Below are 27,140 nucleotides of genomic sequence, written 5' to 3'. Positions count from 1 at the left end.
GGTTATGAAAGTAGACAAAAGAAACTCAAATTTGAAATCAAGTCTGTGACTGAAGCCCCATACCTTTCTCCATTCATCATGCTCTCCTCATATTAGAATTACATCCTTTGCCTTTATAGGGCCTCCCGGTGATGTTGAGCTTGACCCTTGACTTATCATAGGCAAGGGAATGAGGATGGAAATGACAGCATGGACGTTCTGGACTGAGATCTCAAGAGGCATCAGCTGCTTCACCATGGTCTTGTCTGCTCACTTGTTCATTTATCACAAGAGAAGCAACCAGAGGCTACCTGTCAGCCTGGCCCCCACAATGAGACATATGGAACAGACCCAACCCTGGCCCAAAGCCCCAAACCAAACCAGCAGCCTGAACCTAAGCCACCCAGCCAATTCTCAAACCTGTGAGTGAGAGTGAGAAAAACAAACGCTTGTAGATATAAAGCAACCGAGTGTGGGTGGTTTGTTATCCAGCATTATTGTAGCAATATCTGACTAATACACTTCCATAAAAGAGCTCAGCCCAGCCAGCCCAGCTCTGCAAGTATTTCTTAAGTACCTCCTATGTGTGACGGGAAGTAAAAAGGAATTTAAAAGCATCTTTGCATTCAAAGACAGTTCCTTTACTCCTTCTATCCCTCCTTTGCTGAGCACAGTCATAACACAGAAATCACAAATCCTTATTTTATAAAAAATAAATAAATGAATGTGTGTGTGTTTCTATTGTAGAAGAGAAAAGCACAGCTTTATAAATGGTACCTAGCAATACTGACGCATATCTTTCCTAGGAACTCAGCAGTGGGTATGATAGTAGCCTTTCCAGGGAATGTGTGACTCAGCTATTCTTTAAGGGATGGAAAGGATTTAAAGACACTGGACACAGTCCTCCAGCCAAGCCACTGAGTTTTAATGTCCAGGTTTCTTTGCTGGAGTGGAGAGGAATCAGAGAGATCTGGGTTCAATCCTCAGGCTGTTGCGTTCTAGCTGTGTGACCTTGGACAAGTCACAAATCTCTGACCTTCAGGTAAGTTCCCTCAATGTCTCTTTCCTTTGCATGGAATGGCCCCCCTCTGCCTTTGTCTGCCTGTGAGGACCCTTCCTGATCGCCACTCCGCCAAAAGCTAAGACTTCCCCTCCTTTCGGTCTCAGCTACACCCAATTGCAATGATCTTGGCCCCCAGGGTACTCCGGAACTGTTATTTGTGCATGTGTATTTTTCTTGTGGGGGACACTGAACTACTTCAGGACAGGGCAGCGCCTTCTGCATCCGTAGGTCCCCAGAACTTAGCACAGAAATAGGCTGTCAGTAAATACTGGCTGACTTTAACTAAACTAAATGGAATTGACACAAATATCATCCGGGGATCAAGTATTTCAAAGTGGAGTTTCCACATTGTTTTTAAAAAGGGTCTCAGGGCTAAATACATAAAGAAAAAAAGAGAGACACACTTTGAAAAACATGTCCACATAAACACACATGTATGCAAACAAACATATGCCAAAAACAACCCTGGGAGGTTTCTGCAGACTTGTCTCCCATTTAAGGCCTGTAATTTCCATCTTGGCCGACACTGGCTTTGGCCTGGACCCTGTTTCACAGACTTCTGGCAGGCAGCCTGCTGGGTTTGGGTTCATTTTTTATTTTTATGTTTTTCATCAGACCTGAAACTGAAGCCACAGACCTTTCTAAAACCTTCTCTCAGCTGTAGCTGCCATGCTTCATAACACCTGCTTACCTTTCCCAGGCCATGTGGATCCATAAATGTGTCCAGAGGTCCAATGACAGGTTGGTAAACAGTAGATATTCCTTCTAGAAGGAAACAAAAGGCATCTCAGACCAACCAGTCTGGGAACTGTCTGTGACCCAGGCCTCCACGCTCCCAGAGCAGACTGTGTCTGATGGTCTAGCCTGCCAGCCAACTTCCAACATCAAAGAGGTAGGGACACTGGAGGGGAAACTGAGGCACATGAAAACAAAATGAACCAAACTGTGCTGATGATGTGGGTGAAGCATGTCTAAACCTCAATTCTGGGGCCAGGCAGTGGCCGACGGCTTATTAGATAAAGCTCTAGGGTCAGGCACAGCTTAGGCTCAAATCCTGGCTCTGCCAATTTCTCCTGGGCAAGTTACCCAATTTCTCCAAACCTCATTTCCTCATCCACGAGCTGGATTACACCTACCTTGCAAGCCTAATGTCAAGATTAAATGAGTTCATGAATATGATAGGCCAAGATCCTTGTAGGAAATTAATCAATGGTGTGGTGTGTGTTTTTGTTCTCGTAACAGAGCCTGCGATCTCAGAACCCAAGGAGCCCGTCAGGATGCATTCGGTCCTCCTTGCTTCCCACTCCATCAGAAGTACAGTCTCCTCCACGGCTGCCTCTCAAGCCAGCTGTGCTTTGCATGTTCTCTGCAGTCTGCTGCATCCTGGAGAAATTCTCACTACTAGAAAGTTCTTCCTTAGGCTGACTCAAAAGTGATCTCTCTGGAGCTTTCACCCACTGGCCCTTCCACTCAGAACCATAAAAACTAGTCTGCACTCTCACATGAATTGCAACCTTCTCCACAGCAGAACACAGCTCTCAGGCCCTCTTCGAAGTGCCTCCAAAATTCTCCAGGCTCGCTCGCTCGCTCTCTCGCTCTCTCTCTCTCCCCCACCCCATACACACACACACACACACACACACACACACACACACACACACACACAAAGTCAGACAATTAAGTTCGTGAACTCATCCTAGAAAAAGTGCTATATACCTCATTGCTGAATATCACTGCGGTCACCTTGGAAGTGCTCCCCTTGGGAGGTACACCCTCGTGGAAGGCGCCAAGGTTAGGAGAGGGAGAGGACAGGAGCAGACTTGTGTCCTGCTCTGGGCCAGGACAGGGTCCCTTTGAGGAACTCTGGAAAGCCTCCGTGGGATTATCCATTCAAATCATCACGGCAGGAAAAGAAATAGCACATGAAAAGGCCAAGTTGCAAAGAACTGAACGGCAGGGTCCTGTTTAGAGGTGAGGGCAGGGTTCAGGAAACCAGCAAGAGAGGCTGAAGTTTCCCTGGGCTCATACAGTGGGAAGTCTTACCCCGTTGGGGCCAAGGGGAAGAGAAGGGACATGCTCTGGGAGGCCTGAGAGCTGAAGCCAAGGAGGGGAGCTATGGCCGTCCTGGCAATAGTCAACGCCAGAACTGCAAGAAAGGAGCAAGCAGAGAGAAAGACGGACACCTGACTTCTCTCTCCTCTCACCCTCGTCTTTCCTGCTGCAGCTTCTCTTTGGCCCAATCCCGCTAGAATTTAGAGCCTAGGGGAGTCTGCAGTTCTTAGAGGTTAGCCCTCTGGGGCTCAGAGCAGGCAGAGGGCAGAACATTGATTAGATAGGAATGACCACAAAAAAAGAATTAGCAACACAGTACATCCCGGCATTCCACAGGGAGAACGGAATCAACCAACCCTAATAGGGTCAACTCTATCCGAAGAGAGTGCCACATGAGAGGAGGAGAGAGTCTGTCTGACTGGCAGCTTTCTGAGCCAACCAGAGTTTTCACATAGCATCCGGATTTTATGTCCAGGGCAACTGCCAGAATAATCCACACAGCTACAGACATCTCATGCCTGGGCCCATGTACAGCTGTGGAGGGCAAAAGGGTTTTTCTATGACCCTGGACCTTGCCCATCTTCCCTGCTCCTTCCCCAGGACCAAGACCTGGGCAGGCAACAGGAGAGAGGCAGAGGTGATTCAGGTCCAATGACAGAAAGGGTGATAAGCGTAATAGTGATTACAACAATATGTTATATAACATGTCATCATATGTCATTATGATCACTATAATCATACAATTAAGCTCTGCCTCTGTGCCAGAGACTGTGATCATTCTATTAAGTTATACAGTCCTCTCCCAAACCCTAGGAGGTGGTGGCTATTATCATTCCCCTTTCCAAGTTGAGCGTAAGGTCCAGATCAGGTAAGCAGCTTGCTGAGGACACTCAAGTCAATCCCTGGCCGTGAGACCAGGTTATTAACTACCATGTCAGACTGTCCTCAAAGCCACCTGGAGCCCACAGATGAATGGGAGAGAAAGGCAGGATTCAGGCAACCCTTCATGCTGAAGGGTCAAAGTTTGTGTCTCCACAGTAGCCTTGCAACATTGGTCCTGCACACTCTCTTTTCCTGCCATGCCAGTCTCAGTGGTATCCTGAGAATACCCAGCTTTCTCTCACCCCTGGCCCTTTGCACAGGCTGTTCCCTTTGCCTGGGACCTTGCCTTCTCCCTCAATCCCTGTGTAGCTTGAGTAACTCCTCTTTGGTTTACTATTGCTTACTCCACAAAGCCCTGCTGTACATGCCAAAGCCTGGGCAGGTGCTCCCCTTGGGAGCACTCACAGCAACGTGCCCTGTCCCACCACAGGACTCAGACCTCCCTCCACAGGGTCCTGAGCACTGGCTTGTCTTCCCTCCAGCCTACAAGCCCTGCAAAGGCTGAGGCAAGCTCGTCTGGCTTACTCCTGTGTCCCTGGCACCAGCTCAGCGCTTGGCATGTAATGGGTGCCCCGATATACATGTAGCAGAGGCAGCTGGATGCTGGCACAGACTTGGCCACCCAGCACCTGGAGCACGCTGAGGCTCACACAAGGAGAACCACACCCGATGCTGCAGGAGAGAGGAGGGCTGCGGGGAGTCTCTCCAATGATCTGCAGCAAGAGCAGTGAGGGCCTGGAGGAGGGAGTGAGTCCCAGAACAAGGGCTGCTGAGCTAAGATCCACACAAGGGTAGGCTTTAGGAGGCATGAAAGAAAGGAAAAGGTGTTCCAGGCAGAAGGAACAGGATGTGCAAAGGCTCAGAAGAATGAAACTGCATGTCAAGTCACTTGGAATGAATGACAGGAAGGGCCATGGGAGATGAGATCTGAAAGGGAGAAGGCCAGCCTGGTGAGGGGCATCTGGCCTGGAGGGCAGGAGGACAACTTTGGGCTCAGAGAGTCTTGAGTTTAACTCCACATTTTGCCATTTCCTGGATCTGTGACCTTGGGTGAGTTGCCTAACCTTTCTAAGCCTCAGTTTCCTCATCTGTAAAATGGTACAGTAATAGTACCTGCCCCCTAAGAGAACTAAATGAAATAAAACACGTAAAGTGCACAGTGAATGGCATGTGGCAAACATCAGTGCCCACCTTCATAGCCATTCTGTCCTTTCTGGTAATATAGTGGGGGGGGGGGGGAGTGGCTATTAAAGGTTTTGTCAAGGAGGGAGACAGAAGTTGCTCAGGAGGTATTTGTGGAAGGGAGGAAGGGAAAAGGGTAGTTTTTAACAGGACCTTAGAAAAAGGGCTTGGAGAGGTGGGGCTAGGAGTGAGGGGATCAAAGCACAGGGGCTCTCTGGGGTCAGCACAGAGGACAGGCAGCAGGAGGGGAAGGGAGCGGGGTGGGCCAGGAGGGAGCGTGGAGGGATGCAGAATGCTGGACAGAGCAGGGCCTCTGGAGTCAGTGGGTCAGGTGTTGTGGTCCTGAGCCAACCAAGAACCACCATGGGCTCCTGCTTCCTTCCTGGTGACAAGGGCTAGCATTCCTGCCTTAATGGCCTGGTGGACTCACCAAGTAGAATCCTGTCAGAGCCCCTGCCTGTGGTGGCGATGGTCATTATGGGAGGGCAAAGCCATTTATGAGGTATTTCCATGCTGCGTGAGAGTAAAGCCCGAAGAGAGACCAATGAGAAGGCTCCGCCCACATCTCCCGGGAGGCAGGGCTTCCCGTGGCTCCTCCCCACACACTGGCTGCCCTGAGCCCACCACCAACCTCAGACCTGCTGAGCCGCTCCCAAGTTTCACTGCTCCACCTCCACCCATCCACCTATGAGGTGCAGGTGGACCGGATGTGACCAAACCCTCTCTGTATGATTCTGAATTCCTATGCAAACTCTGGGGAGAAGGCGTGAGGAGAGAAAAGAGAACTAAAAGGGGCTCAGCATCAGATTTGAGACAATCCAGTGGCTTTGTTCTGGAAATGCTGGGTATTATTACTCTGTCTCCTTTCCTTCTGCCTCATCTACCACAGCAGGAAAATGTACATGGGTCCCGCAGGGGCCAGGCCTCCTAGATTCCCCAGTCAAACCCAGAAGGCTCATAGTTCACAAGAGACAGGGGTGCCCCCTCCACAGTGGTATTTTTCATTAACCTATTTTTCAGTTGAAAAAACTAGAGATCAGAGGTTAAGTAACATGCCCACAGTTACCAGCTAATGGTAGAGGCCAGATTCACACTCAGGTCACCTGTTCCCAAAGACCATCACTTACTTTTTTCAGTCCAAGTTTTAAGGCCTGGACCAGGGATTCACCATTGACATCTGGGCCGCTTTCCTGTGCATTGCAGGGTGTGTAACAGCATTCCTGGCCTCTACCCACTAGATGCCAGTAGCACCCCCCACCTGGCAACAACCAAATATGTCTCCAGACATTGCCGATGTCCCCTAGGGACAAAATCTCCCCACTAGTCTACTCCCAACTGAGCAACATAGACAACTTGTGTGGAACTCTCTGGGTATCACTGTCCTCCCCCACAAAGCAATTGGGGTACGTGGTCTCCAGGTGCTCCATGACATATTGGGGGACAGGCAGCAATTTTATTTACATTTATTTTAACACTTAACTTAGTATATTTCATTTTACCCAAGACAAGAAGTGAATCTTTACTAGTATTTGCGATTTAGAGTGATGGTAGAACACATATGTTTTTAAATAAATACGATGGATGAGGACATGCTTGAAAAAAGTTTGGAAGACTACTCTGCTAGATTGTTCCAAGGTGTCTGTCAGACGGCTGTCCTGGTTTATGGGAATAAAGGAGAGCCCTCTGCAGTACTGTGATGTGATGCTAGTGGCACTTTCCCGTTCTGAGCTTCAGTCTCCCCATCGGTTGAATGGAGATAGAAAAGAACCCACCTCATAAGGTTGTTTTGTGGACCAGTGAAATAACGCATGCACAGTATATAATACTACTCAGAAATGTCCTTATTTTTATATACAGATGAGAAACTGAGTCTACAGAATGCTCCACAATTCCCCTTAGGTCTTATACCCTGGTGTGGCAAAGCTCACAGTGGTGTCACCGAGTCCAGCTTACTGCTCATCCCCAATTCTTAGACCCACAGTACCCAAGAGAATTCACTGAGGACAGAGACGATTGCCGGCTTTCCCTTACACACTGTGTCCATAGTAACGGGCACACAGTAGCACATGTCAAATTTCTCTTGAGTTTTATTGAATACATAAACTGGTTCCCAGTCTCATTTCATATTACATCTTTCTGTCAGCCTTAATTTATACTTTCCTTGGGGATTGCAAAATGCAAAGCCACTGCTACAAAAGATAAGTGCTCATTAAAATTTGTTGAGTGGATGAATGAATGAATGAATGAATGAATGAATGAACAAAGTTTCTCTGTTGGGGTCAAGTCTCAGTCAGATTACCCCCAAATTACAAAAGTGCTCAGGAAAGGATACTCTCATAGCACCCTAGAATGTTCCTGCAAAGCTTATATCATGGTTTATAGTTGTGGGACTGTCAGTTTCTGCCCCCACCATAGACTGCAATCCCCACAAAGTCAAGATGTGTCCTTTCTGTGCACTGTCATATTTCTAATGCCCTATACTTGTCTGACATACAGTTACACTCATTACATATATGCTGATGGAACACATGAGTCCATAAAGTAAGATATCATCCTAGTCTCTCCTGCCTTTTACATATGTGACCAGCAGAATGAAGGTGACTTGGCCACAGTCTCTCAGCCAGCTGGCGACAGAACCAGGGCTATTGCCACCCCAATTTCTTTTTCCCTTTCCTTCCCTTCATCAGAAGACTAAGGACTGTGGCACTCCAGGTACTCAAAATCCTAGGGGTGTCTAAAGAGAAAGGAGAGGAACTGTCTGGCTCATTCCCTGAGGGAAACAGCAGAAGATGTACGGCGTGGGGAGAAATCGACCCTTCAGACCGCACCAAGGCCAGAATGGGAACTTAAACCAGCCCCCCCTCTGCCTGCCCTGACTCTGTAGGCGATAACTGAAAAGTGCCTTGCAAATGAGTAGGTGTCTCAGAAGGGGAAACCAATTAGTACACCCCAGCTCTGGGCTGGCCAAAACTGCACCCGCCCACTCAGCCATCATCCCTCCATATGATACAGCAAACAGTGGTCTCCAGCCAGGCTATGCCACTTGCGACTTGTGTGACACTGGGCAAAATTCCTAATGTCGCTATGCCTCAGTACTTTTTGTGGAAATGAGCACAATAATAGTATTTCTCTCATAGGGTTGTTAGGAGAATTCCAAGTTAGCATATGTAAATGGTTCTGAGCAGTGCTTGGCACACAGTACGTGCTATGAAAGTGTGGGTTTCTGTTACTCTGCTCTAGACACTAAGAATGCCACCTCCCTGCCTCTTTTGCCCCTCTACAATGACCTGTTTTTTTATTACAATGGGTGCCTGCTTGTGCACCTAGCAAACACCCACTCCTCCACTGGACATGAGATCCCACCCCCTGTCATCTACTCAAGGCCATGGTTCCAGCAATTCTCTCCTTTTTGCTCACATCATCAATTTTTGCCTCTAGACTCGATAATTTACATCAGCATACAAATGGGCTATTATGTCTCCGATACACACAACACACCCACAGGTACACACACACACACACACTTGAGCCCTCCTCCTTGTCCAGATACTACCTTGCTTCTTTGCTTCTCTTTACAGCAAAGCTCCTCGAAAGCATTGAATACATGCTCTACCTCCAAATCGTCTCCTCTCTCTTGCTCTTGCAGTCACTCCAGACAGATTCATGCCCCCAATTCTCCCCCAAAAGTACTCTTGTTAAAGTCAACAGGGACTTTAAGTCTCAGTCTGGACCTCAATGAACCAGGCAGCCGCACTGGACACAACTGTTCACTTTTTCCTCCATGATGCGCTTTCCACACTTTTAAGACAAACAGCCTTTGCTCCCCCTCCTGTCTCAGTGGCTTCTCCTCAGTCCCCTTTGCCGCTCCTTCCCCCACTTTCCCAAACCCTTCACACTGGAGGCCCAGAGCACAGTCCTTGCTCCTCTGCCCTTCTGTCAGGACCCTCACTCCTCTGTGAGCTCCTGCAGCCTCATGCCTTCAAATACCTTCTACACACTGCGGGCTCCTACATGTCTGTCCCGCTCAGCCTCCCCCTGCCTGCTCAGCACCTCCGCTGGTGACGTTAGGCGTCTCACATGGAACGTGTTTACAAACATCAATTTCCTCACTCCTTACCTCATCGAACGCCCCCAAAGCGCTTCTCTTGCTGTCTTTCCCAGGTCGGTGAACAGTAGCTCAGTCTTTCTGTTTGCTCAGGTCTCAAATCCTTGAAGTTATTCCTAACTCCTCTCTCTTTTTTGCACTCTTTCAAATCTGTCAGCAAATATTGTTGGTTCTTCCCTCCACAGATGTTTGGCGTCTGACCACGTCTTACCACCTCGAACACCCCCAGCTGAGCACCATCACTTCTCACCTGGGTTGTCATCAGTCTTCACAATGTGTCTCCTTGCTTCCATCCCTGTCCTCCTTTGCCATTTTCAACACAGTCCCTAGAGGAATCTTGTTAAAGCATGAGGCAAATACTGTCACTTTTCTACTCAAAACCCTCCAAAGGCTCCCATCACAATCAGAATAAAAGCCGGAGTCAGCACAATAGACCATAAGGTCCTGTAGGATCTAGCCCCTTCCCGGTCACTCCTCAGGCCCGTTTCCTTACTGTCCCCCACTTTGGCACCCTCCACACTGCTCCTTGTGGCTTCTGAGACCCCCTGGTCCTGGCACGCTTCCCTTTCGGAGGCTGCACACAAGCTCACCACCTCCCGCTTCCCATCTTTGCTCCAGGCCACCTTCTCCAGGAGGCCCGACCTCATCACCCGCTTCAGTTTGTACATTTTGACCCCACAACTTTCTCTCCCCTGCTCTGCTGTTTTTCTCTCTTGGCTGTACCTTCACCCTGACACCCCCTGGGGCACGTTCTTCATTTGCCTCCCTTCAGCCCTCACTGAATGAATCCACACCATCAGGGGACTGGGACAGTTTTGTTTCCTGCCAGCCACACAAAGTGAGCATGCAGTCATCGTTTCATAAGTAAATGAATCTTCTGCTGGTTTTGTCTTCCTCTGTTTGCTGTGCAAGAAGAAGCTGCCTCTTTTCCATGTGTGCCGTCTCCCCCGGTGCCCAGAGGAGACCTTGCCACAGCCTCCCATGAGGATTTGTCAGCGGAACGAAGAGAAAATGGAGCGAGTAGATACATGAAGTGTTCTGCCATAGCAGGGGTCAGGACGGGCTGCATCAATCCTGTTCTTCCAGGAGCCACCATCCTTCTCAATGTACTTCTCGGTGACTGCCTTCTAAGCTGGGCCATGCATGGGGGCTCCAGCTTTGGAAGCTACGGCGTCTACTCTTTTCCCCATGGGGACTGCCTGCCCCCAAACCCAGTCCCTGCTGTCTTTCAATGTCCATCTAGATGTCTTCCCCTCCTTGATGACGCCCCTCCTGGCACCCCAGCCTTCCAGGCTGACTCCCAGTAACCTTTGCATCTCCATCCTCAGCTGATCAGGTGCCCAGTGAGCCAACAGGAGGGACTTTCTCTCACACCTCCAGACAGGGTGGAGGCTGTCCCCGAGGTAAGGAATGTCCTTTCTCTAGTTGCCTGCCGGAAGAATGCCTCCCTAAGTTGCCCTCAGCTTCTGCCCTTCCCAGGGCTCCATCACAGTGGGAGGTGGTGGGAGCTTATGGAACTTTTCTTCTGAGGGCTTCTATTTCCTCACTGAGGTGGGAAGCAAGGGCTTTCGCTGAAAGTAATGAGGGGGGAAGGAGGTGTTGGAGTTCGGAGGACAGAGGTTTGAACCAGCTGGGAATGGAAGAGTAACGAAGAAACTATAGTAGCTTGCCTGGTAACAGCATGTTTGGATGTTTTTCTCAAGCCATGGTTAACTGCACGGGTGTAGCAGCAGTGTAGGTAGAGAATCACCTTTAACCAGGTTTGGGGTTTTGCCGAGCAGGGTCATGTGTCAAGTGGGAAGAAGAGAAATTGTATGTCTGGGAGTGACTATAATGGAAATGACAATACGAGAGTTAAAAAGAGGGCAATAAGGAAACCCAGTGACCCAAAGGCCTACGTGTGGTAGGAAAAGTCTGGCAACAGATTTGAAATTGGTACTATCCCAGAACACCTCTTCTAGAAAGTTCCCTGACTTACCCCTTTCCAGTACGGATCAGTCATTCTCTCCAATCTGTTCCCCTAGCACCCTATGTTTACCTCTACTGTATTTTAGTGCTTAACTTACTTGTATATCTTCCTACTGGACTCTGAGCACTTAGAGGAAGGAACCATATCTCATATTTCTTTGGATCACAATACCAGAGCCAAGAAAAAGCTGACTGGTTGAATAAATGTAAATGATAGAACCAGTACGGGTTGTGTATAATAGTAAATCCTCACGTTTGTATAACAATTTGCAATTTGTAAAGCAATTTCACCTCCATGATCTTATTACAAGCTTACAACTCTATAAGATGGCAACTCCTTCATTCATTCACTCACTCACTCATGCATTCATTCGCTCATTCATTCAACTAAGTAAGAACACTTAATCTATTTTAGGCACCAGAATGCGGGAACAAACAGAACGGACAAAAATTCCTGCCTTCATGGAGCTTACATTCCTGCAGAAGGCATAACTTGTCTTACAGGTGGCCAGACTGAGGTTACCGCAGAGCTTACAGGTGAAAGAACCCGAATTAGGATGCAGGGTGGTTTCACTCCAAGTACAGGGGATGCATTTTTCACCACAACACAGTTACCTCAGGGGATTGTGGGCTCATCCATGATATGTCTTTTTATTTTTTTCCCTAAGTTAACAACAAATAAAAGGAGATTTGGCAGAAATCCACACCCTGGGACTACCTTAGAACCCTTCTCTTGTCTGATGTGTGTGTTTAACAAAGACATGAGAAATACCTGCCAGGTCTCTTCTTGCCAGAGCCAACCCAGAAGCCACACAGCATTGTGAGCACAGAGTCTGCTTGTGTGCAAACCCGCAGGCATTTTTAGCAACTTTGGGGAACATAAAGAAAGCTGTTGGTTTTGTTTGCACATACTTTTCGCCTCTGCAGAAGGGCTTCTCAGGAAGCAGCAGCCTCAGCGTTGCCTTTTATTTGATCTTAAGACACTCAACGTCTTTATAACTTACTTGGCCTACTACCTTCAGTATAATACAACGTAAGCTGAGCTATGGTTGGCAAATTGCTTCACCTGCTCTCGGTCCCCTCACTAGGAAAATGGGTCTAACAATAATACAGGTTCTGCATCCTTTGTCCTTTCTCCAGGGGGTGGTTGTATAGATTAAATGAGGTCCTTCAGAAAGGACAGCCCATCAGTAAAGCTTTGTGCCCTGGGGCAGGACTGAGCTGAAGCACAATGGAGGCAATCTGGGAAGAGGAGGGCTTCACTGGACTCTGGAGGACCTCGATAGGAATCCGAGCGCTACCACTTCTGGCTGCAGAACCTTTGACAAGGAACTTGGTCACCCTCACTCCTCCAGCCCCAGTCTCCCTCATCAGTGAGAAGAGTAATGCATATCCCAAAGGATGATTATGAATGTTAGAAATAATGTATGTATAGCGTCTGGCACTATGCCTGCATATAATAATTGTCTGATGAATGGCATGCAGTGTTCATTATTATTACTATTATTATTATTATTATTATTATCATTGCAGCTATTAGTATATGGGTGGTAAGGTCAACAAGGATTTTAGGAATTTCTGACTGCGAATTCCTTGAGGCAAGCATTATGACTTATGTATCTGTCAAAACTCAATGCCAAACAAATGAAGAAACAAAAACTCATAGACACAGACAATAGTTTAGTGGTTACCAGAGGATAGGGGGAGAGGGGGATGGTAGACAAGGGTAAAGGGGATCAAATATATGGTGATGGAAAAAGAGCTGACTCTGGGTGGTGAACACACAATGGGATATATAGATGATGTATTACAGAACTGTACACTTGAAACCTATGTACTTGACTCACAATTGTCACCCCAATAAACTTCAATAAAAAAAAACAAAAACCTCAATGCCCAAAACCAGTCCTCGCAGTTAGTAACTGCTAGGAAAGTCTGGAGAACTGGATGAGATGAAAGAGGAAGAGACCAAACCTCTCAGAGTGATGAGCTCAGACTTGGATAAGAACACATGCTCACTGCACATGTACATGGGCCAGACCTTTGTCTTTCCTCATACTGATTTATGAGACAGGTAGTATTATTATCCAGATTTGAAAAATTAGGACACCACACTCATTAGCCAAATGACTTGTCCAGGATCACACTGCTAGTTGGTGACAGAGCAAGGACCGGAACCTGAGCATGTGTGACTTCTGAGCTCACTCTTAACCTCTGCTTCACACTGCCAGGAAGAGCTCTGGTTTGAGGTTTCCTTTCTTTTGACCTAGTTGAGTTCTTGGCCCTCTGGTTGTTTCTGATGATCCCAGCAGGAAGAGTTAATTTCCTCTCTAGAGAGGCAATTAAGAGGTAAAAGATCTGCACAGCCAGCCTGTTATTGTTGGGGGTGTCGGTTGTGTTTTAGTGTCCCCCCCATAATAGGGGGCCGACTATTATGGGTCCTATATTTGTGGTCATCCCCTCTTGCACAGTGCCTACCCCTCTGGAAGCAGATGTCACCTCTTGCCAAGGGAGACTCATGCCCATCTCCTGGAAAGTGTGTACTGGCACCTGAGGCTGAAGGGGAGAAGGAAGGGTGAACCTACTCTAGAGGCCAGTAGCTGGGCATGAGGAGACACCAAATTTCTCCTCTGCTCCCATCTCGTCAGCTGCTTCCAACGAGATATCACCCTGGATATGTCCAACAGCCTGCTGTACAGGCCACACCTACATGCAGAATCATGGGCCCTCAGTCCAGAGAGGGGAGAAGGCTTGCCCAAGTTCAGACAGCCATCAGCAGCAGAGCCAGGACTGCTATTCTCCTCATTCCTCGACCCGTGATCTTTTTACAGTGTGATGTCAGGATGGAGATTAAATCCCAAAAGAGTTGTTTGACGGACTGTATCAGTTATGTTTCTGAGTGACACAAAAACATAGCAGGTAAGAATTCCATTTCTAAAGTGAGAGAGACCCGAGTCTGGATTCTAGCCCTGCTACTAGTTTAGTGACCTTGGACAAGTCCTGTCACCTTTGTGAACCTCCAGATAGAGAAATTGGTGCCTTTACTTGCAGGCTGCTGTATTAGATAACATAGTGCACATAAAGCCCTTAGCCCACTTCTTGGCAAACAGTGAGAGATCACAGTATGTTAGCTTCATTTTTTCCTTATTTGCCAAACATTTATTAGACATTAAAATGGGCACTTTACATACAATATTTCATTCAGTACTAACAACAAGGCTCTACGGTAGGAATTAAGCTGCCTAGTAAGCAGATGAGTGAACAAAGTGTCAGAAAGGTTAGGTCACTTGTCCAAGGACCCTTACCTGGTAAGCGGGTCTGATTCTATAACTCCACAGCCCCTGTTTTCTATATGAGTTCACAGATGCATTTTGTTTTATTTTGTATTTGTTTTATTCCAAGGGTGGTATAGCTAAACTAATATTAACTAATCTTGCAAACTGTGACATCAAATGTCCATGTGTGAGATTCCTGGTATTCTTATTAACTGCCACAGTGCCCACCTTTCTTCAGAAGAACAAGATTTCTCTAAGCATGGTTCTCTTAGCATCTGCTTCAGAATCACCAGGAGGTCTTATCAGAAATGCAGATTCCAAGGCCCAGTCCCTAGAGCCAATGAACCAGACTTGCTGGATGCAGGGCTGTTTACCAAGCTCTCTGCTGATTCTAAAGCACACTTGACTTTGAGAACCACTCCCTTGGGGAGTCAATAATCCCATAAGCACTTGTTGAATGGAAGAGGACATGAAGAGACATTTCTCTAAAGAGAACACACAGATGACCAACAGACATACGAAAAAATATTCAGCATCACTAATCATTAGAGAGATTCAAATAAAACCATAAAGACATACCACCTCACCCAGGTCAGAATGGCTATTATCAATAAATCAACAAACAAGTGTTGGCGAGGATGTGGAGAAAAGGGAACCCTCATGAACTGTTGGTGAGATTGCAGATTGGTGCAGCCACTATGGAAAACACTATGGCGATATCTCACAAACTTAAAAATGGAATGTCCTTATGACCCAGCAATTCCACTCCTGGATATCTATCCAAAGGAATCCAAAACACTAATTTGAAAAAATATATGTTTATTGCAGCGTTAGTCACAATAGCCAAGCTATGGAAACAACAGAAATGCCCATCGATAGACAACCGGATAAAGAAACTGTGGTACATTTATACAATGGGCACCTGAGCAGTCTGGGGGACAGCAGAGCGCTGCTGGGGCTATGAGCATGCTTGTCTTCTGTTAATGCAACAGAGAAAAGGAAAGGAAGAAGAGGAACGAGAAGGAGGCACCAAGCACGTGGCACTTCTTGGTGGGGTGCCCAAGTCTTTGTGGAAAATAGGAGTGTTCCACTCACGTGACAGACTTGAGGAGGTGGGTCACACGGGAGCACCTGGCTAATTGGAAATTTATGAAATTATGGTGGCAAACTGATCTGCTCACTCAGAAAATGCAAGCAGGAGAAAACAAATTAACACTGCAAAATATTTCCGGGCTGGGTGGCAGCAGGAAGAAGGGGCAGAGTTTTGCCTATTGTAGCAAAATGGAAGGAAATCTTAGAAAGACTTGTAAAGATGATAGAAAGGGCCTGAGAGAGAGAGAGAGAGAGAGAGAGAGAGAGAGAGAGAGAGAGAGAGAGACTTTGGAGCCACATAGTTCTGCTAAGTATGAGCTGTGAGATTTAGGACAAAGTGCATTGCCTTCCTGAGCCTCAGTTTCTCAAATATAAATGTGGATATTAGTTACATTTATTACAAAAATTAAGGATAACTATACCACAGCTCATAGATCCGAAGATACTTAAGCTAGCATCTCTGAAATGATGGTGTGTCTTATAACCTATCATATTTTAGAGTCCTTGAAATAATAGTATGTAAAACTCATCATACAAAGCGAACGCTCAATAACTAGGAACAAATATTATCTTAGAAGAGCCAGAAGATACATCCCGTCACACATCCTGCATTCATTTAAGGCGGTCAGTTAACAACGACGCTAGGAGGGCCAGGTCGCATAGAACAGGACCCACGTTTTCTGTTCATCACACACTGTTGATGATCTGTTGGGTGAATGGCTGTACCTGAAAGGCCCTGAAGTTTATTCCAAATCCTTGATTCCAGATCCCTTGGACATTGTATCTGCTGCCATAACACCACCCACCACCAAAGATTTCCCTAGTCAGTGAATCCCAAATCACGACTCGCAATTTCTCATCATCTACAAAATAAAACCCAGCCAACGTTTGATGGAAGTCGTCGTCTGCTGAGGGTAGAACCATCCAGAACAACCCAAAGTTCTTTAGAACCATTTTGCTTCCCACCTCTGGCTTTTTGCATGTGCTCCTGGAATTCCGTCTGTCCTCCTTTCCCTCCCTTTCTTTCCTGTGCTCTGGGGGCATTGGATACAGCAGGGCCAAATGGACAGGCTTCCTGCCCCCAGATCACTGAGACGGGCACTGAAGATGACTAAACAATGACAAGTAGCGACAGGGAAGGCAGGGAGTGCCAAGGTCAGGAGAACAGGGGGTGAGCCTGGCCTCACACTGGCTGCCTGAAAAGACCCCACTCTTCTCTCGAGACATAACTCAGCATCCCCTCCTCTGGGAAGCTGTCCTGGGCCCCTCAACTTGGGCTGGCTTCCCCGTCAACAGGCTCCAAGCCTGTGGTAGCACCTCTCATTCTGGATCTATGGACCTCTGAACCCACCTCTAGACTCCGAGCTCCCTGAGGGCAGAAACGGATCTTGTTCACAGCTTAGTTCCTAGCATGATGATGTGAACACAGTAGGGGCTCAAGACATGTTTGCTGAATGGAGATCAATTAAGAAAGGATTTATTTTGTGAATGGGGGAAGTATCCAAATGAAAAGTCCTACAAAACATAAACAGCCAAGTGCATTTAGCTGCCCCTTCTCTCTGCGCCTCAACATCTCTCTGTAAAATGAAGGAATTATAGTTACCAGTGTTTTTCTTCTTTTAATTTTCCTTCTCTCTCCCTTCTTCCTTCTCACCCTCCCCCCTTCCTTCCCTCCCTATGGGTCTACTTTCTTTAAGTGCAATCTTACTCAGAAACCCAATGTGTAATGCAAATAAAGTCTGAGTTCTCTGAAGTGGCAGGTGGGATCCCAGCCTTCAAACCTCATCTCCGCTTTGCCTCCCCTAGGCTGCCCTTTGATGCCCTCCGAAGTCCCTCTCACCCCAAACGCTGAGTCAGACTTTAATTAACTATAATGTGAGTAGCCAGATTCACAGGGACCAGGTATATCACCACCAGGAAACAATGCTAAGTAGTTACTGAGTGACTAATACATGCCAGAGCGCCAGGCTCTTTAAACTATTATCTCGTTTCCTTTTTTTTTTCTCTTGTCATCCCTTTCTCATGGCCTATATTCTTCATTTTCAAGTTAAAAATAATCTCTTATTGTTGTTACCGTGTTTCCCCGAAAATAAGACCTAGCCAGACAATCAGCTCTAACATGTCTTTTGGAGCAAAAGACCCATTCTTATATAAGACTGTGTATAACATTAATATAATATAATATAATATAATATAATATAATATAATATAATATAATAAATATAATATAATATAATATAATATAATATAATATAATATAATATAATATAACATAATATAATACCGGGTCTTATATTATATTAAAATAAGACCGGGTCTTATATTAATTTTTGCTCCAAAAGACGCATTAGAGCTGATTGTCAGGCTAGGTCTTATTTTCAGGGAAACACGGTAGCTGCCTTAAATACTTCTGGAGAATGAGTTAGAGTTATAAATAGATGTAAACACAAAACATAAAACACGGTGTTTGTTTGATCCTCACAACAAACCGGTGCGGTTGGTTTTAGTAACTCTGTTTCATAATTGAGATGAGCAGGGCTCAGACAGGAAGCGCAGTTGCCCAAGATCTTTCCAGGAAGTCAGCGATCAGGATCCCAACTCCCACCTCATGGGCGCTCCCCACACCCTAGCATCACGCTCTCTACGGGGTGTACACTTACTCACTCATTTAATCCCTACAACACTCTGTGAGGTGGAAACTGTTGCTATAGTCACGTTACAGACGGGAACCCAGAGGATTAGCGAGGTGAAGTAGTTTGTCCAGTGCCACGCGATGAACAAACCCTGAGCTGGGCCTTGAACCAAGTCTGCATGATACCCAAGCGTGGGCTGGTACCCAACGTGGATCCCACACTCCTGCCTCCAAAGCCCTGCTCCTGACTGCCCTTCTCCCTTTGAGGAGGCTCTCCAGCCCTCCAGGGCAGGGATTCGGGAACCGTATTAACGCCAGCGACAACACAGCACAAAGCAAAAGCACAAAACATGGCCAGTAAGCAAACCAGACTGCCTTGGGGCGAGTCTGGGTTACCCTGACATTTGGCTGTGTGAATCTTTGGTGAGTTATGCAACCTCTCTGTGTCTTAATTTTCTCAGCCACAAAATGGGAATTACAATCGTAACAATCACAGAGGTATTTCTGTAAGGCTCTTAGAACAATATCTGGTATAGAATAAGCACTCTGTTGTTAGCTCCTATTACATGTAAGTAAAATGCCTAGCAATTAATTGCAGCTCTCTAATTATGAAATTACAGTTTCTGTCTCTGTCTTGGGGGATTCCACACATCCATGGAACGTTTGACCACCGGGAAGTTAGAACTGGCCCCAGAACTGACTCAGGGTGGAATTCTGTTCCTGTTCAATCTCTCCCAGGCTGAAGGCTTCTGGTCCTTTTCAACGGAAGCTTATTCAGATCAACAGATGCTCTTGAGCACCTACTGTGTGCCAGGCCCTGCTTGAGACTCAGGATCCAGAGAAATCAAAGAGGAACCACACCTCGCTGCCTTTTTGTGTGTGTGGTAAAATATTCATGATATTTATCATTTAACCATTCCTAAGTGTCCAATGCAGTGGCATTAAGTACATTCTCAATATTGTGCAACCATCACCTCTATCATATACCCCAAACTTTTCCATCATCTCCAACAAAAATTCTGTTTCCATTGAAAAATAACTCCCCCCCTCCTCCTAACCCTTGGTAACCCCTATTCTACTTTCTGTATTTAACTACTTTAAAAAATAAAATAAAATAAAAATAAAAATAAAAAAAAAAAAAATATATATATATATATATATATATATATATACACATACACATACATATATATATACATACACATACATACACATACATATATATATATATATATATATATATATATATATATATACACACACACACATATATATATGGAGAAAGAGAGAGAGAGAGAGAAAGGAAAAATATACAACATAAAATTTAACATTTTAACCATTTTAAGTGTATAGTTCAGTGTCACTAAGCACATTCACTCTGTTGTGTAACCATCACCACCACCCATCTCCAGAACTTTTTCACTTTCCCAAACTGAAACTGTACCATTAAACAGCAACTCCTCATCCCCTGCTCCCTCCCACTGGCCCCTGACAACCACCACAGTACTTTCTGTCTCTATGAAATTGACTACTCTAGGATCCTCATATCAGGGCCTCATACAGTATTTGTCTTTTTCTCTGATTGGCTTATTTCACTTAGCATAATGTCTTCAGGATTTATCCATGTCGTAATAGGAGTCAGAATTTCTTTGATTTTTAGGCTGAATAATATTCCATTGCATGTATATACCACATTTTGTTTATCTAGTCATCTGTCAATGAACACAGGTTTCCTTCTACCTTTGGCTATTGTGAATTATGCCTCTAATGAACATGGATGTACAATTCTCCCTGCCTGTAAGTTGCTTGTGGCCTAATATAGGAGGTGACATGTAGATTCACCCACAAGTTACCCTGGATGAGCCTCTATCTTTTCATCTGTGAAATGGGAATAATGTTACCCATTGCAGGAATTAAATGAGATGATGTATGACTTAGGGTGCCAACACATTGTAAACACTTGATAAATGTTAGTTCTTGCTGCAGTTGCTGCCACGTTAGGCAGGAACTGCCTGGAGAAGAGGGGGCTGGATATCAGGTGGTCAGCTTGAGCTCTCTCTCAAACATGTCAACCTCCTCTCACAAACATTCTGCCAAGTAAGCCGAAAGATCTCAACTGGATGAGGAAACAGACTCAGAGAGGTCCATCGGCTGTGGATGGTAGAGGTGGGCCTGGAACATGGCTCCTCGAGAGAGCAGGGATGACAGAGAAGCCCAGGGGAAGGCAGGCCCAGCATACACAAGTTCCCTCAAATGTCTGCAGAATGGGCCTGGGAAAAGCCCAAACGACCAAATCATTTGTCCCAAATGACCTTAGTGTTGGAGGGAAGAGCTGAGAAGGCAAAAGGTAGAAAAGGTGTTCATGTGGAGGCAGAGGCACAACCTGAGCAAAAGCCCAGAGGTGGGAGATGCAGTGTCTGCAGGAGAAATGGGACGAGGCCCGTGTGTGGGAGGGTGGGGTCGGGTCACTGAGGGCATGACAAGGTGGCCCAGTCCAGTTTGGTTCCAGGGTCAAGAGGACTTGGATGAACTGCCCCAAGTGGCGTTTCAGGGATGTTAGTCAAACTGATCAGACAGGGACTCTTGCCTCATGCCATATCATCACCTTCGAACCACAGGCGATGTATTAAAATTTATATGTGTGTTTTCCCAACATCATGTACATAGTTCGCAAAGTCAGATAGTTCGATAAGGCCCCTTCTCCAGCCCCATCCCCCCCCACGCCCAAATCTTATTGCCCAGAGGCAGCCACTGACCGCTATTTTTCCCAATATTTAACTCCCTATTTCTAAATAATACGTTTAAACATCTCTTTTTCATTTTCACTTTGAGGTACGCTCTGTGCACTTGCTATGATGGAAGAGAAAGATGTAGCTCTGTTCCCTACAGTCACTGCACCTTACGCCAACTTCCCAATCTAGTTCAAACATAAGTTTTGGTTAGGTTTAGTGTTTATAGTATTGTGGCCGCGTATATCACAGCTGAGCCATAGCACACTACGATTCAATTTCTGCTTTTGTACAGCTTATTCTTTTGGCTGAAATTAAGGTCTCCATTTTTAATATGATTCATTTTCTAAGTAGACTCTTCCATCTCCTCTCTGTGGGAATGTAAGTCTCCTCTCAGAAGCTTCAAGCACAATAGGTAATCAATCCATCTCTCCATCTTCCTTCCTTCTGAGTCACCACCAATGTTCCCGCTCTAACCCAGACACTTGTTCTCTGCCTGCTGCAGAGACGTGACTATGCCCAGCTGTGTTTTTTTAGGGCCCCTGATGCCAGAGAAGTGAACAGGGTCAGACGCACCTTGGCCCAATCATCATTCATCTATAGATTTTATTCATAAAACACCTACTGTGTGCTTTCTGGATCCCACAGAGGTCTAACATCAGAGGCTGGTGACACAGAGATTAATCAGATGCGGTCCCTACTTTCACAGGGGTCTGAACCCAATGGGGTAGACACAAGTAAACACTGATCCAGAAAAGATCTCTAGGAGTTATGGCGGGAGGGGGGGTGTAGGGCAGGGCTGGAGAGACGCTCTTAACTCAGCCTTTGGAAGGGCCAGTATGGAAGGCTTCCTGGAGGAGGTGAGACTAAATGAGTCAACTTGTCAAGAGGGGTTTTCTAAGAGTTTGGGGAAGAACATACCGGGTAGAAGAGCATCCTGTGCACAGTCACGGGGGTATGAGAAAGCATGACTAGTTCTGGGAATTTCAAATAATTAGCGATGATCATGTGGGAGGGTTCCAGTGGGGGGGAGGGTGGGGGGCAGGGTCTTGTGTGAGAGTCTAAGGGACCTGAGGAAAACAGGGAGCCACAGAAGGATTTTGAAGAAGGAAGACGTGATGAGGTTTGCATTTTTTTCAAGATAGGATGTCTACAGGGTGTCAGATGGATTGGAGAGAGAGAGAAGGGCTAGTGAGGGGGATGTTAGGATAAAGAGGGCCAAGGATAAAGAGGGTCTGAACTAACACCGGCACTGGAGGTAAGGCACAGGGCTGGGGCGACTTACGGAGACCAAATGGACTGGACTTGGTGTTAAAGGAAATGTGGAAGGGCTGACCGATAATTCACAGGTATCTCAGGGAAAAGATATTTCAACACGTCCCCTGAAACATGAAACCGGAAGCTACTCCAGGCTGGGAAGAAGCGCATTGCTTCTTAGGGTGTGTAGGTGGGGCAGAGGTGCTGAGAAGGTGGGTGCCCACGGACTGAGGGATCAGGGCCAGGGCCTGGGGCTTTTAGAAATTAGAGGGCAGAGGCAAGATTAAAAAGCCATGGCATCAGAAGGGTTGGTACAGCCTGGCTGATAACAGCATGAGCTCTGGACTCAGGCAGTCCTTGGTTTCAATGCCAGCTCTGCCACCTGCTTGCTGAGCCTCCACTTCCCCATCTGCAAAATGGGGACCGTGACTCTACCTACCTCATGGGGTGGTTGCTAGGATTAAGTAAGACCCTGGCTGTATCAAGTACTTAGCATACTGCCTGAAGCATAAGGAATTCTTTGCGACTTCCTACTACTTGTCTTGGGGAACAAGGGCAGCTTCAAAAGGCAGGTGGAATTTGGGCTGACCTCAGAAGAGGAGGAGGCAGGGCTGGCTTCATAGGCGCGCAGCCCGTGCCGTCAGCACCAGGCCCCCCACCTCAAACGAGCCCCAGACTTGGTTTAATGCTCTGCCATCTTGAGGTTTTGAACAAATTTTGAATAAGGGACCCCACATTTCCATTTTGCATTGGGTACCACAAGTTATGTAGCAGTGCTGTACGTAGGGGACTCTCAGGCAGAGAAGAGGGGGTACTTTTGAAGCAAAAGGGCACTGCGTGTGCGAAGGCTCAGCATGTTCCAAAAACAGTCAGTGCCAGGCACGGTGTTTCTAGCTGAAGAGCTGTGGAAAGGGGGAGAGTGATGGAAGCTCAAAGTGGAAAACAGTGAAAGGCCTCAAATGCAACCCTAAGGGATGAGGCTGTAACATAACACAGTATGTACATGAGGAACCTTCCATATTTGATAAACCTGGAAGTGGTCAGATCCGTGATAGTTCAGGGAGAGCCCTGGGGAGGGAACAGTGAGGACGGTGCTATGTGCTCTGCACTTTAAAGATGAGGAAACTGAGACCCAGAGAGGTGATGTGAGCGAGGCTGCAATGACATTCATGGGCTCCAGGTACTTTTGGCTTCCTGGACACTGTTTTCCCATAAATATAAATATACATGTACACATGCATGTGCATATCATTGTACTTTACAACTGCACTGGCATAAACGAAAACACTTCCTTTCACTTAAAGTAGCGTGGTCCCCAGGTGCTGTGCCTGCTGTGCTTCACGGGTAAGTCACCCTGGATACGAGTTGCCAGCTTTTCCAGCTCTTTGGATCCTGCAGCCAGGACTCCTGGGTCTTCCTGGAACAGGTGGATGGTCCTTTTCTCCTCCAGGGGAATGCAGCCAGTCCCTCAGGCCATTTCAGCTTGGACTTGCTGAGTTTCCAAGGACTGACCATCCTAATTTCCAAGGGAGGGCCCTGATGGCTGTTTGTGTTGAGCTAGGTAGTGGGGCCAAGTGACAGGTAGAGGAGAGTTGCAAATGTCCCTGAGTTCCGGGGAAAATCAACGGTCTCTGTGTCTGCATATGTCTGCGACTTTCTTCCTGGTGCCACCTGCAGTGGCAACCCTGCAGACTGGGCTGCCCGCCTACCCCACCCATTCGGAGGGTGGGGAGGCTGAGTCAGTGGCAGCTGCTGAGGATGCCGTCTGGAGAGGAGAAACATTACCGTCTGTCTGTCTGCCTCTCTGGGGTTCCAGGGACACCTGCCTGGAGGTCGGAGAAGTGTGCAGGCTTTTCTTTGTGTGCCAACTGCTCACGTAGCCCAGGAGAAAGGATGGAGTTTCAAGAAACGAAATCCGCTTCCTCAGGCTTTCCTCAAAGATTCCTCACTGGCCTTCTCTTTCCTTCCTCCACACACCCAAGATAGGGGCAGGCTGACCTGATTCATGAGTGCTATTCTGGTCTTCCCACTTCCCAGCTTTGACCACTGGATGCACCCGCGTAGGCCAGGAAGAGAAAGCACAGAGAGTGCAGACTTGGGAAAGAAAAATAGGTCTAGACTGGCTATCCCTTTAAGTTTTAGTCTTCCCTCATTATCAAATCACATTTCTCCAAGCCCAGATCCCTTCTTACTAGGTATTTATAATGCGTGGATGGATGGACGGACAGACGGATGGATGCACGGATAGATGAATAATGTTCAATCTTTCCCAGTCTTAGAAGTCACTCCTACTTCTACCCTCCAATTCCTCTGGTTAGGAGACAGAAGCCAACTGTCTCTAAAACAGGATGGAAAATGTAACTTGTGGATTTGGAGAAAACTTACTGAGAAAGCTCCCACATGATCACTTCTATTTTCTTTATGAAGTCTGAGGATTTGGTGGGAAAATAAAGGATCAAGTTTGGAATCGCGATTGCACAGAAGAACAATTTGATTGGGGATTTGCAAATACATTATAAGGTGGTGCCATGGGCCCCTATGAATATTTCTGGAGCAATTATTATGGAACAGACCCCCCCAGCCTGGTGCTCTACTTACATGCCCTCCTTTCATCTTCACGTTCACCTAGGATGCAGGTGCCTCAGTAGGAAGAGCCAGGTCATGCTATAGGGGAAAAAGGAGAAAAAGCATTCTAAGTGGCTTACAGACACAGAAGTTTACTTTTTGCTCTTACTAGTTTTCCATCCATCGGTGTGGCAGGAGACAAGGCAGAACAAGAGTGAGAAGCTGAGAAGGTCTGAAAAGCAGGGAAGAAAAGAAGGGAGGGGTTCAGAGGCTGGAATTCAGGAGGAGGTCAAAGAGCCAGTTTGGTGAGAGCTCTGGAAAGATAAGAGGGAGGGGTTGGAGAATAAGCCCCTGGCATTGGAGATTTCCTGGGTGGAGCAGGAGCCAGGCAAGATAAGAGCCAGGTGTGGCCAGGAGTGTAGGTGGCTGGAGAAAAGGTGAAGGGCCCTGGAGCTGAGGTGGTCAAAGGTTCTGACAGATGAAGACACTTCCATTCCCTGGGGACAAGGAGGGTCCAGGGAAGGATATAACAAGACTCTCTTTACGAAGTTTGCAGTCTCCTGGGCTGCAAATTGTACTAGGAGATGAGGTTTGGAAACGATCTTTTTCAATATTCAAACATGGAAATAGAAAATACGAGACCTCAAAGAAAGGTGTGTTCAGAATCCCATTCTCCTCTACACTGGACAGTTGGAGAAGCACTAGATGTAGAAGAGTCACCTAACAGCCACAGACGACCACAACCAGGAGGATGAGAAATGCAGACGTCTAACCACCAGGGGTCTATGAAAACTGCCATTCATTGATAATAATAGTAAGAGCATGCATGAGTTTATTATCCACTAGGCACTGTTCCAAATATTTCAGATGTATAGCCGTTTCAATTCTCTCACAACACCCTATAGACAGGTATTATTTCCCCTCTGACAGATGAGGAAAAAGCATATAGTGGCACAAGAGGAGTTGTATCACTTGGCCAAGGGTTGCACCCTCATGTGTGTCAGAGTGGGAGCTGAACTCAGGAGAACTGGTGTTAGAGCTACACTGTTAAATGCTGCATCCATTGTTCTCCAATAGGTGTATCAGCATCACCTGGGGCTTTGTTAAACCGGAGCGCTGGGCCCCTCCCCTAGAGGTCTGAGGTAAGGCTCAGGAATTTGCCTTTCTGAGAAGTTCCCAGGTGAACCCCAGGCTGTGGGTCGCACGACTATGCTTCAGACTGCCTCACAAGTAGACACACACGGCAGCTGTTTGATGCCAGCACGTACAGCATCTCTTTCCATAGGTGGCCACCAAGTGCCTGGCTGCTGGCTGCGGGGGGGGGGGGGGGGGGGGGGGGGGGGCGGGTGTGTGTGTGTGTGTGTGTGTGTGTGTGTGTGTGTGTGTGTGACAGAAAGCAGAGGATTATGGCTTAGGTAGCACTGGGAGACAAAGAAGAAACCTGATCCTGCTTCTGGGCCCTGCGGTGGGGTGAGAAGAGGATATGGATGAACAAACCAGCTCCAGAGAGAGAGTAAGGAATACAGGTCCTGATGGGGAAACTGACCTTAAAATGGTTCCCTGCCACGTGGAACTGAGCTAAAATGGTGGCCCCAGCAGAGAGAGAAGTCCCCAGCCTTAGCCCCAGCCCACTTCCACATAACCCCCTCCAAGCCACACCTTGAGCCAATCACCAGACGACACCTACCCCTTCCCCAACTCAAGGAAGTCCCCAACGCATAAAAACCTGTTCAAAACCTTGCTGGGGGCTCAGTCTTTTGGGAAGGATCCCCCTGAGCCCCCGCCGGCGTAATAAAGCTGTCTTCTCCCTGATCTCTGCGTGCTGCTTGAGTTTCTCGGTCCTTGCCGTTTTTCTGCAACAGTTCCACTGAAGGTGTGGAGACAGAGGCACACAGAGCAGCAAGGTTTTGAGTGGGTACAGTGTATTGGTTACAGTAGAGGGGCTCTAGAGAGCACAGTGGGGAGAGAGGCAGAGACAGCAGCAGCAATGGGCCAGAATAGGGTGCTGCTGGTAGGGGGGTTGGTAAGGAAAATAGCATGACAGGCGGGGTCTCAGCTCCCACGACCCGCATAAGAACGCAGGATATGGTGAGGCCAAAAAGGAACACCCACGGAGCCATAGATAGGGGAGTCATACCACTATAGTCTTGCTGGCGGCTGGGTTGGAGACACAGGAGGCAGGAGCCACACGATACACAACCCGCCGTCTGCTTCTCTGCCAACCAACCCACCCCCTAGCGTAGCCACGGCAGTTATATTAGTGGCTAATGGCTAACTGGGAACAGCTGATGGCCACCCAGCCACAATGGATGGCCATCTGATTACAGCTGATGGCCACCTAATAACTGAGCCAACACCT

At 47.1% G+C, this 27,140-nt stretch overlaps 1 long non-coding RNA gene across 1 annotated transcript in view; it reads right to left on the bottom strand.

The window, feature by feature from the left end:
• The window catches only part of LOC109453069 (uncharacterized), a 283,158-nt gene that overhangs the window by 122,887 nt on the left and 133,131 nt on the right, over nt 1–27,140 (bottom strand). The window contains exon 3 of the long non-coding RNA XR_012497234.2: nt 24,815–24,880. This is a non-coding gene — a long non-coding RNA (uncharacterized LOC109453069). The remainder of the gene's footprint in view (nt 1–24,814; nt 24,881–27,140) is intronic.

This window comes from Rhinolophus sinicus, chromosome 14 (assembly GCF_057876585.1).
Source record: "Rhinolophus sinicus isolate RSI-liver-muscle chromosome 14, RSI-T2T, whole genome shotgun sequence".
Lineage (NCBI taxonomy): Eukaryota > Metazoa > Chordata > Mammalia > Chiroptera > Rhinolophidae > Rhinolophus > Rhinolophus sinicus.
Note: the sequence above shows the minus strand (reverse complement) of the source record. Positions and strands in the feature narration are given on the sequence as shown.